Source organism: Heterodontus francisci, unplaced genomic scaffold, assembly GCF_036365525.1.
Source record: "Heterodontus francisci isolate sHetFra1 unplaced genomic scaffold, sHetFra1.hap1 HAP1_SCAFFOLD_228, whole genome shotgun sequence".
NCBI lineage: Eukaryota > Metazoa > Chordata > Chondrichthyes > Heterodontiformes > Heterodontidae > Heterodontus > Heterodontus francisci.
In genome coordinates this window covers 1,392,569-1,411,800 of record NW_027140510.1, presented here as the reverse complement: position 1 = coordinate 1,411,800, position 19,232 = coordinate 1,392,569, and positions in this window count along the sequence as shown.

Below are 19,232 nucleotides of genomic sequence, written 5' to 3'. Positions count from 1 at the left end.
CAGCTGTGGCCTAACCAGTGTTTTATATAGCTCCATCATAACCTCCCTGTTCTTATATTCTATGCCTCAACTAATAAAGGCAAGTATCCCATATACCTTCCTAACCACCTTGTCTACCTGTGCTGCTGCCTTCAGTGATCTATGGACCAAGATCCCTCTGACCCTCTGTACTTCCTGGGGTCTGACCATCCATTGAATATTCCCTTGCCTTGTTAGTCTTCCCAAAACGCATCACCTCACACTTCTCAGGAGTAAATTCCGAAGGAACACAAGGGTTAAGTAAGTTAAAAGTATTAAATAGTCAATTCATTTGCAGCATTGATTTTTCCAGTAATATTCACTGGGATTTTACTGGAATTCTATGTAACCTAACCAACGTGTAATCTTTAATCTTGTAGTGCATGTATAATGTTTAATTTCTGAAAGCCATACAGAGTAAAGCTTGAGGTACTGCAACAAACTCAAGAGTGTTGGCATTTATTACCTTATCGGGTCGAATCTGTAGTTCAGTTGGACTAGATTTGTGAATAATTGTTTTGAAGTTGTTTTTTCCGACAGTACGAGTGTAAATCGATTTGCAGCATCCCATCATATAATATACTTTGCTGTCTATATTGTCTGAATACAGACATAAAATAGCCACAAATTTTGCTATTTATTTCGGGGCAGACAGGTGAAGTGTTTATTTTGTCTGTGATTTAACTCAACCCCCAATGATAACCAACATGGTGGGAGAGAGTGATAGACAGAGAGAGAGGAACAGAGGTAGAGTAACAGAGAGATAGGGAGAGATAGAAACGGAGAGAGAACAGAGAGATAGTGAGGGATAGAGACAGAAGCAGAGAGATAGAAAGTGCCAGGAGACCCTGAGACACTTTAGAAGCAGGGGGAAGGGGAGACAGGCTGTGTGGAGACCCTGGGGTAACGTTATGGGACCAGAGACAGAGACACACAGTTATCCTCTCCATGTATAATATTGAGGGAGCTCCAACTCTGTGCATAAAATGGTGGGAGCTCCACCCTACATTGAAAATGCAGGGGGAGCCCACAGACCCCTCACCCATTTAAAATCACTTTTGAACCATTTTTATACCAGAGAGAGGGCCAAGTACAATATTAACAGGAGCCTGGTCAAGTCCAGTCTTAACTGGTGCATTGATAACTGAGACTAGTGTAAAACGTATAGAGGATGCAGAGGTCTAGAGTATAAAAGTCAGGAAGTGATGCTAAACCTTTATAAAATAATAGTTTGTCCTCGGCTGCAGTATTGTGTCCAATTCTGGGACCACACTTTAGGAAGAACATGGAGACTTTGGTGAATGTATAGAAGAGATTTACTGGGACGGTTCCTGGATGAGATTATTACAGTTACACTGATAGACTGGAGAAGCTGGGCTTGTTCCCCTTACAACAGAGAAGATTAAAAGGAGATTTCCCTTTCGTGAAACCATGTTGACTTTGTTTGATGACACAATGACATATTTCTCAAGAGTGTGCAGGTACAGAGGGAGCTGGAGGTTCACGAGCAGTGATCTTTGAAGGCGGTAGGACATAGTAAGAGAGTAATTAGCAAAACATATGCGATCTTGGTCTTCAGAGAGACACAGAGAGAGAGGGAGGGAGTGACGGGTAGAAAGAGGGAGGGAGAGATGGGCAGAGACGGGCAGATTGTAGAACTTTTACATCTAACTGCGTTAAAAAATATCACAAATTTAAAGGGACAGTGCACTGAAAAAGATGGCCACACACAACAACTAAAGTCACACACCATCCTGACTTGGAACGATATTGCACTGGGTCACAATCCTGGAACTCCCTTCCTAACAGCACTGTGGGTCTACCTAACCCACACGGACTGCAGTGGTTCAAGAACATGGTTCACCACCACCTTCTCAAGGGAAATTAGGGATGGACAATAAATACTGGCCTTGACAGTGACACGCACGTCACTCGAATCAATTTAAAAAAATAAAAATTCAGCACCGAGACACTTAAAGAGATATTAGACTAGACGACCAAATACTTGGTCAAAGAGGTTGGATTTAGGGAGCGTCTTCAAATAGGAAAGAGAGTTAGTGAGACGGAGAGGTTCAGGAAAGGAATTCCAGAGTTCGGGCCTTGGCAGCTTGAAGGTACGGCCACCAATGGTGGAACGATTCAAATTGGGGATGTTCAAGAGGCCAGAATTAGAGGATCAGAGATATTGGTGGATTGTGGAGCTGGAGGAGATTGCAGAGATAGGGAGGGGTCATTTGTGGAAGGGAATTCCAAAATTCCACCATCCTTTGTGTGTAGAAGTGTGAATAGATTTCAGCTTGAAAGAATTTGAGATTAATTTTCTATTTTTAGACTGTGTCCCTCGTCCGAGATTCCCCAACCTGTGAGAAGATTTTCTCTCTATCTACCCCATCAGCTTCCAGGATTATCTTATAAACTTTGATCAAATCACCCCTTCCCCTTCTTAATTCCAGGGATACAGAGTAAAGCTCTGTCTACACTGTCCCATCAAATGCTGCCAAGCCAAGTTATCTACAGAGTAAATCTCTGTCTTCTCTGTTCTATCAAACACTCCCAGGGCAAGTACAGTGTGGGGTTAGATACAGAGTAAAGCTACCTCTATATTTGCTTCTCTTTCTCCTCCTCCATCCAGATGGAGAGAGTAACAGTGAGAAAGACAGGGATAGATATAGAGAGAGAATAACAGAGAGAGGGAAGGATAGCAATGGGGAGAGATTACCAGAGAGGAAGAGATTGGGATGGAGAGTGTCGGTCAGTGTTCCTGCAAAGCTGTGTGCAGCAGCCTGGAAGGTACCACGCAGGTCCTGTTCTGTGATAAAAAACACACATCTGCAAAGATTCTTCAAATATTTAAAGGGACAGCGCACAAAAAGAATAACTGGCCCTGCACAACAACTAAAATTTCTGGGAACATTGGAGCCAGCTGTGGCTCTGTGGGTAATAATCCTGCCTCTGAGTTATACGTTTGTGGGTTCAGGTCAGAACACAAAATCTAGACAGATGCTACCCAACAGAAAATCAGAACAGACCAGAGAGAGTCAGAAAAGGAAACTTGTCTAATATTTGTGGGCTTCGCTTTCTGTAATATTTTAGTGTTTGAGTAAATTTTTAATATTTGCCGATGATAACAAACCTGGAGGAGATGTAAAGAGTGAGGATGACACCAATCGACTACAACAGGACATTGATAGTTGAGCAGAATGGACAGACAAGTGTCAGAAGGAATTTAATACAGGGAAATGTGAGGTGATGTATTTTGGCAGAAGGGATAGGGAGAGGCAATATAGACTTAGTAGCCCAGTTCTCGGGAGTGTGCAGGGACAGAGGGACCTGGGGGTACATGTACATACATCTTTGAAGGTGGCAGGACATATTGAGAGAGCAGTCAGTAAAGCATGTGGCATCTTAGGCTTCATAAATAGTTGTGGGTACAAATGCGTGGAAGTTTTGCTGAACCTTTACTAAGCTCTGGTTGGTCCACAACTAGAATATTGCATCCAGTTCTGGTCACCACACATCAGGAAGGATGTGAGGGTCTTTCAGGGGGATCAGAGGAGATGGTAGTTTCAGGGAGGGGAGGGCTTAGCAAAGTGGACTGGAAACAGCTACCTGAAGGTAAATGAGTGTCAGAGCAGTGAGAGTTAGTGAGGGTTGAGAACAAATATTTTCCCACAAAGACAAACAGGGTGAGACTCCCAAACCTAGAGTCCCTGAGATAGCAAGGATCAAACCGGGTGGGATAAGGCACAAAAGGGAAGTTTATGTCAGATACCGAGAGCTCAATACCACAGCAAGCCGAGAGGAGTGAAGAAAGTGCAGGGATGAAATTAAAAAGCAAATTAGGAAAGCAAAAAGATAGTCGGAAAATAATATTACCAAGTAAAATCAAGGAAAGCGCAAAGATGTTTCATAAATACACGAAGAGCAAGAGGATAACTGAAGATAGAGTATTAGGGTCCAAAAAGGGAATTTGTGTGTGGAGGTGGGAGATGTGGGCACGGTTCTTAATGAATACTTTGTGTCTGTCTTCATAAAAGAGTGGGAGCGATGCAAATATTGTAGTTAAAGAGGAGGAGTGTGAAATATTGGATGGGATAAACAGAGTGAGAGGGAAATATTAAGGTGTTTAGCATCTTTGAAAGTGGATAAATGGTCAGGCCTGGATGCATTGGAATCAGTTCAGAGAAGGTTCACTAGGCTGATTCCTGGGATGAAGGGGTTATCTTATGAGGAATAGTTGAACAGGTTGGGCCTATACTCATTGGAGTTTAGAAGAATGAGAGGTGATCTTATTGAAACATACAAGATTCTGAGGGGACTTGACAGGGCGGATGTTGGGAGGATGTTCCCCTTGTGGAGGAGTCTTGAACGAGGGGGCACCGTTTAAAAATAAAGGTTCTGCCATTTAAGACTGAGCTAGTGGTTGGTTAGGCTTTGGAATTCTCTTCCCCAGAAAGCAGTGGAGGTTGGGTCAATGAATATATACAAGGGAGTCAAGGGTTATGGGGGGCAGGCAGGAAAGTGGAGTTAAAGTCACTATCAGATCAATCATGATCGTATTGACTGGCAGAACAGGCTCAAGGGGCTGAATGGCCTACTCCTGCTCCTATTTCTTCGGATCTACTGTATAAATTGGAGGGTTTTCTCTCCACTTTTTAAACCATTTTTATAGCAGAGACAGGGCCATGTGTAATATAAACACAGACAGGGTCTAGTGCAGACCTAACTAGTGCATTGATAACTGAGACTAGTGTAAAAGGTATCAAGGATACAGAATTCTAAATATACATTCAGGGGAAGTTTTTTAGGCCAGTACGTAGCAAGGTCAACAAGAGATGGGTCAGTTTGACACTTCGTTTTAGGGAATGAAGCTGGGCCGGTGGAAGGTGATTTAGAAAAGGTGGACTGGAAAACGCTACTTGAAGGTAAATCAGTGTCAGAGCAGTGAGATTGAATCATTTCATCTTGGAGGATTTATAATTCCAGAGTTATTTTTTATTTTCAGGGAAATTCAAATTCACAAGAGCCCAATGTGGGATTTGAACTCCGACTTTTTCAGTCATTAGCTCAGGCTTTCAGATTACAAACTGTAAAAGACATTCACCTTCCTCCTGTTGTGACCTGACTGTCTCAGCTTTTGTGTATTGTCTCCAATCTTGTTCTTTCATGTGTTTGAAGACTTTGATGTTATTCAGACATTGGTAAACCACTTCATTCTCTCAGGACATCGGCTTAAATACCTTCAGGGACACAATCCACAATCTAATTCACACCCTATTCAAGCAACCAAAATCTTCAACTCCATTCAGACACCCCGATATCCTGTCCCTGCACAGATAACTGACAGTTCCACAATGCAGAAATGTCTGAATGAGAAACCACATTTACCTGACACAACCCAAGCTCCAAATTGAATCATTAAGATATCGAAAATACCACAGAAATGTGACTTGTTCCTGGTAACAGTGAGACTGAAACATTTCAGGGTACTATTCAGCCAAGAAGGATTCCGAGAAAAGTCAGGATCAGGATTGAAAGAGAAAGAGAGAGAGTGAAATGGGGAGAGAGAGAGAGAGAGAGAGAGACTGTCAGCTCCTGTATGTGGAAGGGTTCTCTGTTCCTTCACCCATTTTAACATTGTACCATTTAGTTTAGATTGCCTCTCCCACAGTCTTCCTTCCAAAATCCATCACTTCACATTTCTCAGCATTGAAGTTAACCTGCCATGTGTCTGTCCAAATTACCAGACTGCAAACAGCCTCCTGAAGTCTGCTACGATTCTCTTCTCTCTCTGCTACATTTCCAAAGATTTGTGTCATCTACAAACTTTGACATTCTTCCCCCTAAACCCAAGTCAAGTCATTAATATACAGAGTAAAGCTCCTTCTGCACTGATCCATCAAACAGTCCCAGGGCAGGAAGATCATGGGGTGGATACAGAGTGAATCTCGCTCACCACTGTCCAAAACGGACAGAGAGAGAGACAGAACGAGAGAAACAGAGAGACACAGACTGACAGTGTGACTGAGAGTGAAAGAAGGATATTTAATATCAGACACAGGAAGAGGAGGAGGCAATTTAACCCCTCTAACCTGTTCCAGCATTCAATGAGACCAGGGCTGATCTGTGATCTAACTAACACCATATATCCCTCGTTTGCCCCTTATCTCTTAATACCTTTGGCGAACAAGAATCTATCAATCACACGTTTAAAAATTAACCAATAAGCCAGCATGAAATTTCCACAACCAATATCATGAGGGTGTGATGGCTCCCACAGTGGAACAGCTTTCTGGATGTTTAAAATGGAGGATATTCCTTCTTGATCATCAGAAGTGTCCGCCTGGGCCCCAACTTCATCCACATTTCTCCCTCTACCGATGCTTTTTTTCTCCATACCTATCCCAAATATGTTTGTGCACACAGCAGTGAAGGATTAAATCAAATTAATATATCTTACATTATCCTTTTCATCCACCTCAACAATCTCTCTCTCTCCAACTTTGTCCCTCTCTACAGCCCTCTCTCTGCCTTCATAACTAACCCTCTCTCCCTCTGTCTCTCTCCTAATGTCAGAGATAGCAGGAGGGAGAGACAGAGAGAGAATGTTGAAGGAACTGTACTCTGTTCCTAAGCTGTGCTGAACCTGCTCTGGGAGTGTTTGATGGGCTACATTAATCGGCCGTGTACAGTCCTGTATCAGGCTGTGAAGAAACAGAGCTTGTTCAGTGTACAACGGGTCAAAGGGAACGATTCACTCCTGTCTGCTACTGGGAAGAGAGACTGACCTTAACATCAAGGCAGCGTTTGACCGAGTGTGACATCGAGGAGCCTGATGGACAGATGGAGGGACAGAGAGAGAGACAGAGACAGAGAGAGAAGGAGAGAGAGGGATTGGCAGAGAGGGAAAGACAGATGGCGAGACAGAGATAGAAGGAGAGAGAGGGAGAGACAGAGAGAGAGAGAGAGAGAGACAGAGTGAGAGGGACAGAGAGAGAGAGACAGAGAGAGAGACAGAGAGAGAGGCAGAGAGAGAGGGATTGACAGAGAGGGAAAGACAGATGGAGGGACAAAGTGAGAGACAGAGAGAGAAGGAGAAAGATGGAGTGACAGGGAGGGTAGGAAAGATGGAGCGATAGAGAGAAAGAGACAGAGATAGAAGGAGACAGAGGGAGAGACAGAGAGGGAAAGACAGATGGAGGGACAGAGAGAGAGGCAGCGAGAGAGAGAAGGAGAGAGGGAAGGAGAGAGATGCAGAGACTGAGTGGGAAAGACAAATGGAGCGACAAGAGAGAAAGACGGAGAGAGTGGCAGAGACAGAGATAGACGTAGTGAGAGGGAGTGTCAGGAAGGGAAACACAGATGGAGGGACAGAGAGAGTGAGACAGGGAGAGAGATGGAGTGACAGGGAGGGAAAGACAGATGGAGCGATAGAGAGAGAGAGACAGAGACAGAAGGAGAGAGATGGAGTGACGGTGGGGAGGAGAGACAGATGGAGGGACAGAGAGAGACAGAGATAGTAGAAGAGAGAGGTAGTGATAGGGAGGGAAAGACAGATGGAGGGACAGAGAGAGAGAGACAGAGAGAGAGGCAGCGAGAGAGAGAGAAGGAGAGAGAGAAGGAGAGAGAAATGCGAGACAGACAGGGAAAGACAAATGGAGCGACAAGAGAGAATGACAGAGAGAGTGGCAGAGACAGAGATAGAAGTAGTGAGAGGGAGTGTCAGGAAGGGAAAGACAGATGGAGGGACAGAGAGAGTGAGACAGGGAGAGACATGGAGTGACAGGGAGGGAAATACAGATGGAGCGATACAGAGAGAGCGACAGAGACAGAAGGAGAGAGAGGGAAAGACAGACAGGGAAAGACAGATGGAGAGACAGAGATAGAAGGAGAGAGAGGGAGTGACAGAGAGGGAAAGACAGATGGAGGGACAACCGAGAAAGACAGAGAGAGTGGCAGAGACAGAGATAGATGTAGTGAGAGGGAGTGTCAGGAAGGGAAAGACAGATGGAGGGACAGAGAGAGAGAGACAGAGATAGAAGGAGAGACAGGGAGTGACAGGGAGGGAAAGACAGATGGAGGGACAGAGAGAGAGAGACAGAGATAGAAGGAGAGAGAGGGAGTGTCAGGGAGGGAAAGACAGATGGAGGGACAGAGAGAGAGTGACAGAGAGAGAAGCAGAGAGTGGGAGACACAGAGAGGGAAAGACAGATGGATAGACAGAGAGAGAGAGGGCAGAGATGGAAGGAGAGAGAGGTAGAGACAGGGGGGTATAGACAGATGGAGGCACAGAGAGCGAGAGACAGAGATAGAAGATGAGACAGGGAGTGACAGGGAGGGAAAGACAGATGGAGGGACAGAGAGAGAGAAACAGAGATAGAAGGAGAGAAAGCGAGTGTCAGGGAGGGAAAGACAGATGGAGGGACAGAGAGAGAGACAGAGAGTGAAGCAGAGAGTGGGAGACACAGAGAGGGAAAGACAGATGGAGACACAGAGAGAGATGAAGAGTGTGGGAGAGACAGAGAGGGAAAGAGAGATGGAGGGAGAGAGAGAGTCAGAGAGAGATGGAGAGAGTGGGAGAGACAGAGAGGGAAAGACAAATGGAGAGACAGAGAGAAAGACAGAGATCTCTCCCGATGTTTCTGTCTCCATACCTATCTCTGAAATGTTTGTGCACACAGCAGTGAAGGATTACATCAAATTAATTTCTCTTACATTCTCCCTTTCAATCGACCCCGCAATCTCTCTCTCTCCAACCTTGTTCCTCTCCGCAGCACTCCCTCTTTCTGCATATCTAACCCTCTCTCCCTCTGTCTCTCTCCTCGTGTCAGAGATCGCAGGAGTGAGAGACAGAGAGAGGAAGACAGAGAAAGAAAGTTGAAGGAACTATCCTCTATTCCTAAGCTGTGCTGAACCTGCTCTGGGAGTGTTTGATGGGCTACATTAATCGGCCGTGTACAGTCCTGTATCAGGCTGTGAAGAAACACAGCTTGTTCAGTGTACAACGGGTCAAAGGTAACGATTCACTCCTGTCTGCTACTGGGAAGAGAGACTGACCTTAACATCAAGGCAGCGTTTGACCGAGTGTGACATCGAGGAGCCCGAGTAAAACTGAAGTCAGTGGGAATCCGCTGGTTGGAGTCATACCGAGCACAAAGGAAGATGGTTGTGGTTGTTGGAGGTCAATCATCTCAGTCCCAGGACATCACTGCAGGAGTTCCTCAGGGTAGTGTCCGAGGCTCAACCATCTTCAGCTGAGATCCCAGGAGAAAATACTGGAAATACTGAGCAGGTCAAGCAGCATCTGTGGAGAGAGAAACAGAGTTAGTGATTCAGCTCGATGCTTTCCAGATTTCCAGCATCCACAGTATTTTGCCTCAGATAATAAAGCAATCCATAGCCACATGCACCAAGACCCGGACAACATTCAGGCTTGGGCCGACCAGTGGGAATTAACATTCACGTCACACAAGTGCCAGACAATGACCATCTGCAACAAGAGAGAATCCAACCACCTCCCCTTGGCATTCAAAGCATTATCCCATCGCTGAATCACCCAGCGTCAACATCCTGGGGAAACATTGACATCAAACTTAACAGAACGAAACACATCAATAGTTTCTTCACCCAGTGGCTGGTGGGTGTCTGGAACTCACTGCCTGAAAGGATTAGTATAAAATGGGTGGTTGATGGCCGGCACAGACTGGGCGGGCCGAAGGACCTGTATAAGTGCTGTATCTCTCGATGACTCTAATGGATGGTAGAGGCAGAAACCCTCATCACACTTAAAACAATCTCTTGGATCTTCACTTCTCCATGTTTAAAATGGGTAAGGAATAACTCTCCTCGTCTGCACTGCCCCATCAAACACTCTCAGAGAAGGTACAGCACAGGTTAGATACAGAGTACAGTTAAGTTTTAACATTCCCTGGAGTGTCGGATTAACCCGGGTCACTCACTGTGCCCGGCTCATCCTCAAGACTCACCTGCCTCAGTCACTGAGACGCTCCTGTATCACTTGCCTTAATGTAAGCGGATGCCGGGTTTGGGAGCAGGACAGGCACACGGGATTAGGACGACTGCTCATGTGGAGGATAAGCATCAGTAATCCCTCAGAGAATCAGAACAGACCAGCGAGACTCAGAAAAGGAAACTTGTGTTGAATTTGTGAGTCTTGCATTGTGGAATGCTTTAGTATTTGGTGAGAATGTTGAGCCAGTGACATTTTGCCCCAGTGGGATGAATAGACACTATATGACTTGATTACAACAGTAAGGTACCGTGTGTACTGTAAATATGGACTGAAATAACAATGTAAATGATCAATTTTCAGCTGAATTTTATGACTACAGTTATACCTGCAATCCTGTCAGAATGTACATAAGACACGATGGGATGAAGTCAAAGTGACCACTGTTGAATTTGCTCGCTTGATCTTTGTGGGAACACAAGGGTTAAGTAAGTTAAAAATATTAAATGGTCAATTCACTTGTTTAAGTAAACACTGAACAGAAATGGGTCTGGAATGTCCTATGTGCTGCATTCCTACTCCTACATCTACTCTGTCAGGACCCCTCATGATTTTGAACACCTCTATCAAATCTAATCTCAAGTTTCTCTTCTCTATGGAGAACAACACCAGTTTCTCCAATCTATCCACGTAACTGAAGTCCCTCATCCCTGGAACCTTGCTCGTGAATCTTTTCAGCATCCTCTCTAAAGCCCCCACATCCTTCCGAAAGTACGGTGTCCAGAATTGGACACAATACTAGTTGAGGATGAAGCAGTGTTTGATAAAACTTCATCATAAACTCCTTGCTTTTATACTCTCAGCCTCCATTTACAAAGCCGAGGATCCCATATGCCTTTTAACCACTTTCTCGACGAGCTCTGCCACCTTCAATTTGTGCACAGACATCCCCAGGTCTCTCTGTTCCTGCACCCACTTCCTTCTGTTCTTAGGTTCCCATGACAGAGAGGGACAGGAGGACAGGGAGGTCCAGAAATAATGAGGGGGAGAGAGAGCAAACAAACAGGAAACACATATGGGAACACCACCACCTGCAAGTTTCCCTTCCAGTCTCACACCATCCTGACTTGGAACTATATCGCTGCTCCTTCACTGTGACTGGGTCAAAATCCTGGATCTCCCTTCCTAACAGCACTGTGGGTGTACCTACCCCACATGGACTGCAGCGGTTCAAGAAGGTTCAACGGCAATTGGTGATGGGCAATAAAATGCTGGCATCGCCAGTAATGAACACATCCAACAAATGAATAAAACATAATAACAATTTGGCACCAAGTCACTAAAGGAGATATTGAACTGGACACAAGAACACAAGACGTAGGAGCAGGAGTAGGCCATTCTGCCCCTCGAGCCTGCCCTGCCATTCAATAAGATCATGACTGATCTGTATCAACACTCAACTCCTCTTTCAGGCCTGCTCTGCAGAACCCTCGACTCCCTGAGAGGGTTGAGAACAAATATTTTCCCACAAAGACAAACAGGGTGAGACTCCCAAATCTAGAGCCCCTGAGATAGCAAGAATCAAACCAGGTAGAATAAGGCACAAAAGGCAAGCTTATTTCAGTAAGGCGTTTGATAAGGTTCCCCACGGTAGGCTATTGCAGAAAATACGGAAGTATGGGGTTGAAGGTGATTTAGAGCTTTGGATCAGAAATTGGCTAGCTGAAAGAAGACAGAGGGTGGTGGTTGATGGCAAATGTTCATCCTGGAGTTTAGTTACTAGTGGTCTACCGCAAGGATCTGTTTTGGGGCCATTGCTGTTTGTCATTTTTATAAATGACCTGGAAGAGGGTGTAGAAGGGTGGGTTAGTAAATTTGCAGATGACACTAAGGTCGGTGGAGTTGTGGATAGTGCCGAAGGATGTTGTAGGGTACAGAGAGACATAGATAGGCTGCAGAGCTGGGCTGAGAGATGGCAAATGGAGTTTAATGCGGAAAAGTGTGAGGTGATTCACTTTGGAAGGAGTAACAGGAATGCAGAGTACTGGGCTACTGGGAAGATTCTTGTTAGTGTAGATGAACAGAGAGATCTTGGTGTCCAGGTGCATAAATCCCTGAAGGTTGCTAACCAGGTTAATAGGGCTGTCAAGAAGGCATATGGTGTGTTAGCTTTTATTAGTAGGGGGGTCGAGTTTCGGAGCCACGAGGTCATGCTGCAGCTGTACAAGACTCTGGTGAGACCGCACCTGGAGTATTGCGTGCAGTTCTGGTCACCGCATTATAGAAAGGATGTGGAAGCTATGGAAAGGGTGCAGAGGAGATTTACTAGGATGTTGCCTGGTATGGAGGGAAGGTCTTACGAGGAAAGGCTGAGGGACCTGAGGTTGTTTTCGTTGGAGAGAAGGAGGAGGAGAGGTGACTTAATAGAGACATATAAGATAATCAGAGGGTTAGATAGGGTGGATAGTGAGAGTCTTTTTCCTCGGATGGTGATGGCAAACACGAGGGGACATAGCTTTAAGTTGAGGGGTGATAGATATAGGACAGATGTGAGAGGTAGTTTCTTTACTCAGAGAGTAGTAAGGGCGTGGAACGCCCTGCCTGCAGCAGTAGTAGATTCGCCAACTTTAAGGGCATTTAAGTGGACATTGGATAGACACATGGATGAAAATGGAATAGTGTAGGTCAGATGGTTTCACAGCTCGGCGCAACATCGAGGGCCGAAGGGCCTGTACTGCGCTGTAATATTCTAATTCTAATTCTTATGTCAGATACCGAGAGCTCAATACCACAGAAAGCCGAGAGGAGTGAAGAAAGTGCAGGGGTGAAATTAAAAAGAAAATTAGGAAAGCAAAAAGATAGTCGGAAAATAATATTACCAAGTAAAATCAAGGAAAGCACAAAGATGTTTTATAAATACATGAAGAGCAAGAGGATAACTAAGGATAGAGTATTAGGGACCAAAAAGGGAATGTGTGTGTGGAGGTGGGAGATGTGGGCACGGTTCTTAATGAATACTTTGTCTCCATCTTTATAAAAGAGGGGGAACAATGCAGACATTGTAGTTAAAGAGGAGGAGTGTGAAATATTGGATGGGATAAACAGGGTGAGAGGGAAATATTAAGGTGTTTAGCATCTTTGAAAGTGAATAAATGGTCAGGCCTGGATGCATTGGAATCAGTTCAGAGAAGGTTCACTAGGCTGATTCCTGGGATGAAGGGGTTATCTTATGAGGAATAGTTGAACAGGTTGGGCCGATACTCATTGGAGTTTAGAAGAATGAGAGGTGATCTTTTTGAAACATACAAGATTCTGAGGGGACTTGACAGGGCGGATGTTGGGAGGATGTTTCCCTTGTGGAGGAGTCTTGAACGAGGGGGCACCGTTGAAAAATAAAGGGTCTGCCATTTAAGACTGAGCTAAGGAAGACTTCTTTCTCCCAGAGGTTGGTTAGGCTTTGGAATTCTCTTCCCCAGAGAGCAGTGGAGGTTGGGTCAATGAATTTACAAGGGAGTCAAGGGTTATGGGGGGGCAGGCAGGAAAATGGAGTTAAAGTCACTATCAGATCAATCATGATCATATTGACTGACAGAACAGGCTCAAGAGGCTGAATGGCCTACTCCTGCTCCTATTTCTTCAGATCTAGTGTATAAATTGGAGGGTTTGCTCTCCACTTTTTAAACCATTTTTATAGCAGAGACAGGTCCATGTGTAATATAAACAGAGACAGGGTCTAGTGCAGACCTAACTAGTGCATTGATAACTGAGACTAGTGTAAAAGGTATCAAGGATACAGAATTCTAAATATACATTCAGGGGAAGTTTTTTAGGCCAGTACGTAGCAAGGTGAACAAGAGATGGGTCAGTTTGACACTTAGTTTTAGGGAATGAAGCTGGGCCAGTGGAAGGCGATTTAAAAAAGGTGGACTGGAAAACGCTACTTGAAGGTAAATCAGTGTCAGAGCAGTAAGATTGAATCATTTCATCCTGGAGGATTTATTACTCCAGAGTTATTTTTATTTTCAGAGAAATTCAAATTCACAAGAGCCCAATGTGGGATTTGAACTCCTACTTTTTCAATCATCAGCTCAGGCCTTCAAATTAAAACCCATAAAAAGAGATTCATTTTCCTCCTGCTGTTGTGTGACTGACTGAGGTTTTGTATATTGTTCCCTTCTCCTCTTCTTCCATGTGTTTGAAGTCTTTGAAGTTTGTCAGACATTGGTAAACTACTTCATGTGGTGTTCTGTAAATACCTTCAATTCTGTGTATCTGGAAGGGACACAATTCAAATTCTCACCTTCTTGCATCAACTAAAACCTGCAGGTCCATTCAAACAACTCTATTTCCTGTCTCTGCAAAGACAGCTCACACTTCCACAATGCAGGAATGTCTGAATGGAAACAGCTTTTGACACATTTCCCAACACTTTTCAGGATGAAGATAAATTCAACTCAGAGATTGCAAGCCCCAAATTGAGCTTTTGGGTAGAACAGGGAACATTGATGAAATCCCAGATCTCTCTGTCCTGTCACCCATTCTAACATTGTACCATTTAGTTTATATCGCTTCTCCTCAGCTTTCCTTCCAAAATGCATCATTTTACATATCTCAGCATTGAAGTTAACCTGCTATGTGTCTGACCATTTCACCAGACTGCCTCTATCCTCCTGAAGTCAACTCCTATTCCCTTCACTGTTTATGACATTGCAAATGGCACAATGTTGAAGTTATGCCCTGTTTACCCCAGTCTGAGTCATTCATATATCAATAAGATCAGTGGTCCTAATCAAAACCCCTGGGGAATACCACAATTTACACTGTATACAGTGAGTACAAAAGCCGAGAGGGTGTGCTGAACATTTATAAAGCTCTGGTCAGGTAACAGAGAGGGAGAGACTGGGATTCAGAGGGTAACGGAGAGGGAGAGTCTGGGATTCAGAGGGTAAGAGAGAGGGAGAGACTGGGATTCAGAGGGTAACGGAGAGGGAGAGACTGGGATTCAGAGGGTAACAGAGAGGGAGAGTCTGGGATTCAGAGGGTAACGGAGAGGGAGAGACTGGGATTCAGAGGGTAACAGAGAGGGAGAGTCTGGGATTCAGAGTGTAACAGAGGGGGAGAGACTGGGATTCAGAGGTTAACAGAGAGGGAGAGACTGGGATTCAGAGAGTAACAGAGGGGGAGAGACTTGGATTCAGAGAGTAACGGAGAGGGAGAGACTGGGATTCACAGGGCAACATAGAGGGAGAGACTGGGATTCAGAGGGTAACAGAGGGGGAGAGACTGGGATTCAGAGGTTAACAGAGAGGGAGAGACTGGAATTCAGAGGGTAACAGAGAGGGAGAGACTGGGATTCAGAGGGTAACAGAGAGGGAGAGACTGGAATTCAGAGGGTAACAGAGAGGGAGAGACTGGGATTCAGAGGGTAACAGAGAGGGAGAGACTGGGATTCAGAGGGTAACAGAGAGGGAGAGACTGAGATTCAGAGGGTAACAGAGGGTAAAATCGAGTTGGCGAGGGCAACATAGAAATTTTAAGGCACTGAAAGCGGCCACTTCACCCATTCTCTCTGTGCCAGCCGAAAAACGATCAACCTATTCTAATCCCACCTTCCAGCATTTGGTCGGAGCCCTGCAGCTTACCGCACTTGAGGTGCCTATCCAGACTCCTTCTGAATGAGTTGAGGGTCTCTGCCTCAACTACCCTTTCAGGCAGTGAGTTCCAGACCATCACGACCCTCTGGGTGAAAAAGATTTTCCTCAACTCCCCTCTAATTTTTCTCCCAATCACTTTAAATCTATGCCCCCTCGTCACTGACCTTTCTGCTATGGTTCTCTGCCCTTCACCTCCACTCTATCCAGGACCCTCAACATTTTGTACATTTCAATCAGATCTCCCCTCAGCCTTCTCTTTTCCAAGGACAACAACCCCTGCCTATCCTCATAGCTACAATTCTCCAGTCCTGGCAACATCCTGGAAAATGGGAGAGAGACAAAGTCCCGTGTTCATAACACATGGATAAAGAGGTTAATCATCTGAGCTGTAACTCTGAGATAGAGACAGAGAGAGAGAGGGAGGGAGAGAGGGAGAAAGAGAGAGAGAGAGGGAGGGAGAGAGGGAGGGAAAGATGGTGTGGAGTCGACACAAACTCAGACGTGGACAGAGGCAGCGAAAGAGAGAGAGGGAGTGACAGAGAGAGAGAGAGAGAGGCAGAGAGAGAGAGAGGCAGAGAGAGAGAGGCAGACAGAAAGATAGAGAGAGACAGAGAGAGGGAGAGATGATGTGAGGGAGGCACAAATTGAGACGTGGACAGAGGTAGAGAGAGAGAGAGGGAGAGAGGGAGGGAGAGATGGTGTGGAGTCGACACAAACTCAGACGTGGACAGAGGCAGCGAAAGAGAGAGAGCGAGTGACAGAGAGAGAGAGAGAGAGGCAGAGAGAGAGAGAGGCAGAGAGAGAGAGAGGCAGAGAGAGAGAGAGAGGCAGACAGAAAGATAGAGAGAGACAGAGAGAGAGGGAGTGATGGTGTGAGGGAGGCACAAATTGAGACGTGGACAGAGGTAGAGAGAGAGAGAGGGAGAGATAGAGCGAGAGAGAGAAAAAGACAGAGAGGGAGAGATAGAGAGAGAGAGAGGGGGGAAAGTCAGATAGCGAGGGACAGAGGCAGTGTGAGAGAGGCAGAGTGAGAGAGGCAGATTAGAAGGTAGCAAATGTAACCCCACTATTTACAAAAGGAAGGAGGGAGAAAATAGGGAACTAAAGACCTGTTCGTCTAACATCAGTCATAGGGAAAATGGTCGAATCTATAATAAAGGATGTGATAACAGGACACTTAAAGAGAGATTGCGGGGGGGGTGGGGGGGGGAAGAGAGAAATGGGGGGAGAGAGAAATGGGGGGGGAGAGAGAGGGGGGAGAGTTCGTGAGTGAGACGGAGCAAAGGAGAGAGATACTAGGTTAGGTGGGACAGTAAGCTGTGAGGAGGACACAAATAGACTACAAAGAGAGATGGTTTGGGATAGACAGCGATAAATGTCCCAGTGTTGTGGTAACATAAAATGGCCACTGAAAATGAACCTAAAATGGCTGACTGATGTGTGTGGATTTCCACAGATGAGAGGAGAGAGAGAGAGACAGACAGACAGACAGAAAGAGAGACAAAGAGGGAGACAGAGACCAAGACACAGAGAGTGATCGCAGGATATTTGTCGTAGGACAGAGGAAGAGGAGGAGGCCATTTGGCCCCTCAACCCTGTTCTGTCATTCAAGGAGCTCATGGCTGATGTGTGATCTAACTCCATGTACCTATCTTTGCCCCTTAATACCTTTGGTTAACAAAAATCTATCAAACTCAGATTTAAAAATTAACAAGTGTCTCAGCATCAATTGCTGTTTGTGGAAGAGAGTTCCAAACTGATACCACACCTGGTGTGTTGAAGTGTTTCTTCATTTCACTCCTGAAAGGTTTTTAGACTAGGTTTATATTTTTAGACTATGCCCCCATGTTCTAGACTCTGCAGCCAGTGGGAATTGTTACTCTCTGTCTACCCCATCAGTTTCCCTTATTATCTTGAAAACAATCATCAAATCACACCTGAGCCTTCAAAATTCCAGGGATACAGAGTAAATCTCCAGCTACACTGTCCCATTAAATATTCCCAAGCTAAGCACAATGTTGTGTTTGACACAGAGTAAATTTCCCTCTGCACTGTCCCATCACACACTCCCAGGGCAGGAACATCATGGGGTGGATACAGAGTGAATCTCACTCTGCACTGTCCGATAGAGACAGAAAGAGAGAAACAGAGAGACATAGACTGACAGGGTGACTAAAAGAGAAAGAAGGATATTTAACAGGGGATACTGGAAGAGGAGGATGCAATTTAACCCCACAATCCTGTTCCGGCATCCAATGTGATCTTGGCTGATCTGTGATGTAACTTACACCATATATCCTGCCTTTGCCCCTTATCTCTTAATACCTTTGGTTAACAAGAATCTATCAATTACAGCTTTAAAAATTAACCAATATGCCAACAAGAAATTTGCACAACAAATATCATGAGGGTGTGATGGCTCCCACAGTGGAATAGCTGGCTGGATGTTTAAAATGGAGGCTGTTCCTTCTGGATCATCGAACGTATCTGCCTGTGCCCCGACTTCATCTGCATTTGCCCCTCTGCCGATGATTTTTTCTCTCCATATCCATCTCTTTCTGTTTGTGTACACAGCAGTGAAGGATTACATCAAATTAATATATCTTACATTATCCTTTTCATCCACTCAACAATCTCTCTCTCTCCAACTTCACAACACTCTCTCTGTCTGCATATCTAACCCTCTCTCCCTCTGTCTCTCTCCTAGTGTCAGAGATAGCAGGAGGGAGAGACAGATAGAGAATGTTGAAGGAACTATCCTCTGTTCCTAAGCTGTGCTGAACCTGCTCTGGGAGTGTTTGATGGGCTACATTAATCGGCCGTGTACAGTCCTGTATCAGGCTGTGAAGAAACACAGCTTGCTCAGTGTGCAACGGGTCAAAGGGAACGATTCACTCCTGTCTGCTACTGGGAAGAGAGACTGACCTTAACATCAAGGCAGCGTTTGACCGAGTGTGACATCGAGGAGCCCGAGTAAAATTGAAGTCAGTGGGAATCCGCTGGTTGGACTCATACCGAGCACAAAGGAAGATGGTTGTGGTTGTTGGAGGTCAATCATCTCAGTCCCAGGACATCACTGCAGGAGTTCCTCAGGGTAGTGTCCGAGGCTCAACCATCTTCAGCTGAGATCACAGGAGGAAATACTGGAAATACTGAGCAGGTCAAGCAGCATCTGTGGAGAGAGAAACAGAGTTAGTGACACAGTAATTTGCCTCAGATAATGAAGCAATCCATAGCAACATGCACCAAGACCCGGACAACATTCAGGCTTGGGCCGACCAGTGGCAAGTAACATTCACGTCACACAAGTGCCAGGCAATGACCATCTGCAACAAGAGAGAATCCAACCACCTCCCCTTGGCATTCAAAGCATTATCCCATCGCTGAATCCCCCAGCGTCAACATCCTGGGGAAATATTGACATCAAACTTAACTGAACGAAACACGTCAATAGTTTCTTCACCCAGTGGCTGGTGGGTGTCTGGAACTCACTGCCTGAAAGGATTAGTATAAAATGGGTGGTTGATGGCCGGCACAGACTGGGCAGGCCGAAGGGCCTGTATAAGTGCTGTATCTCTATATGACTCTAA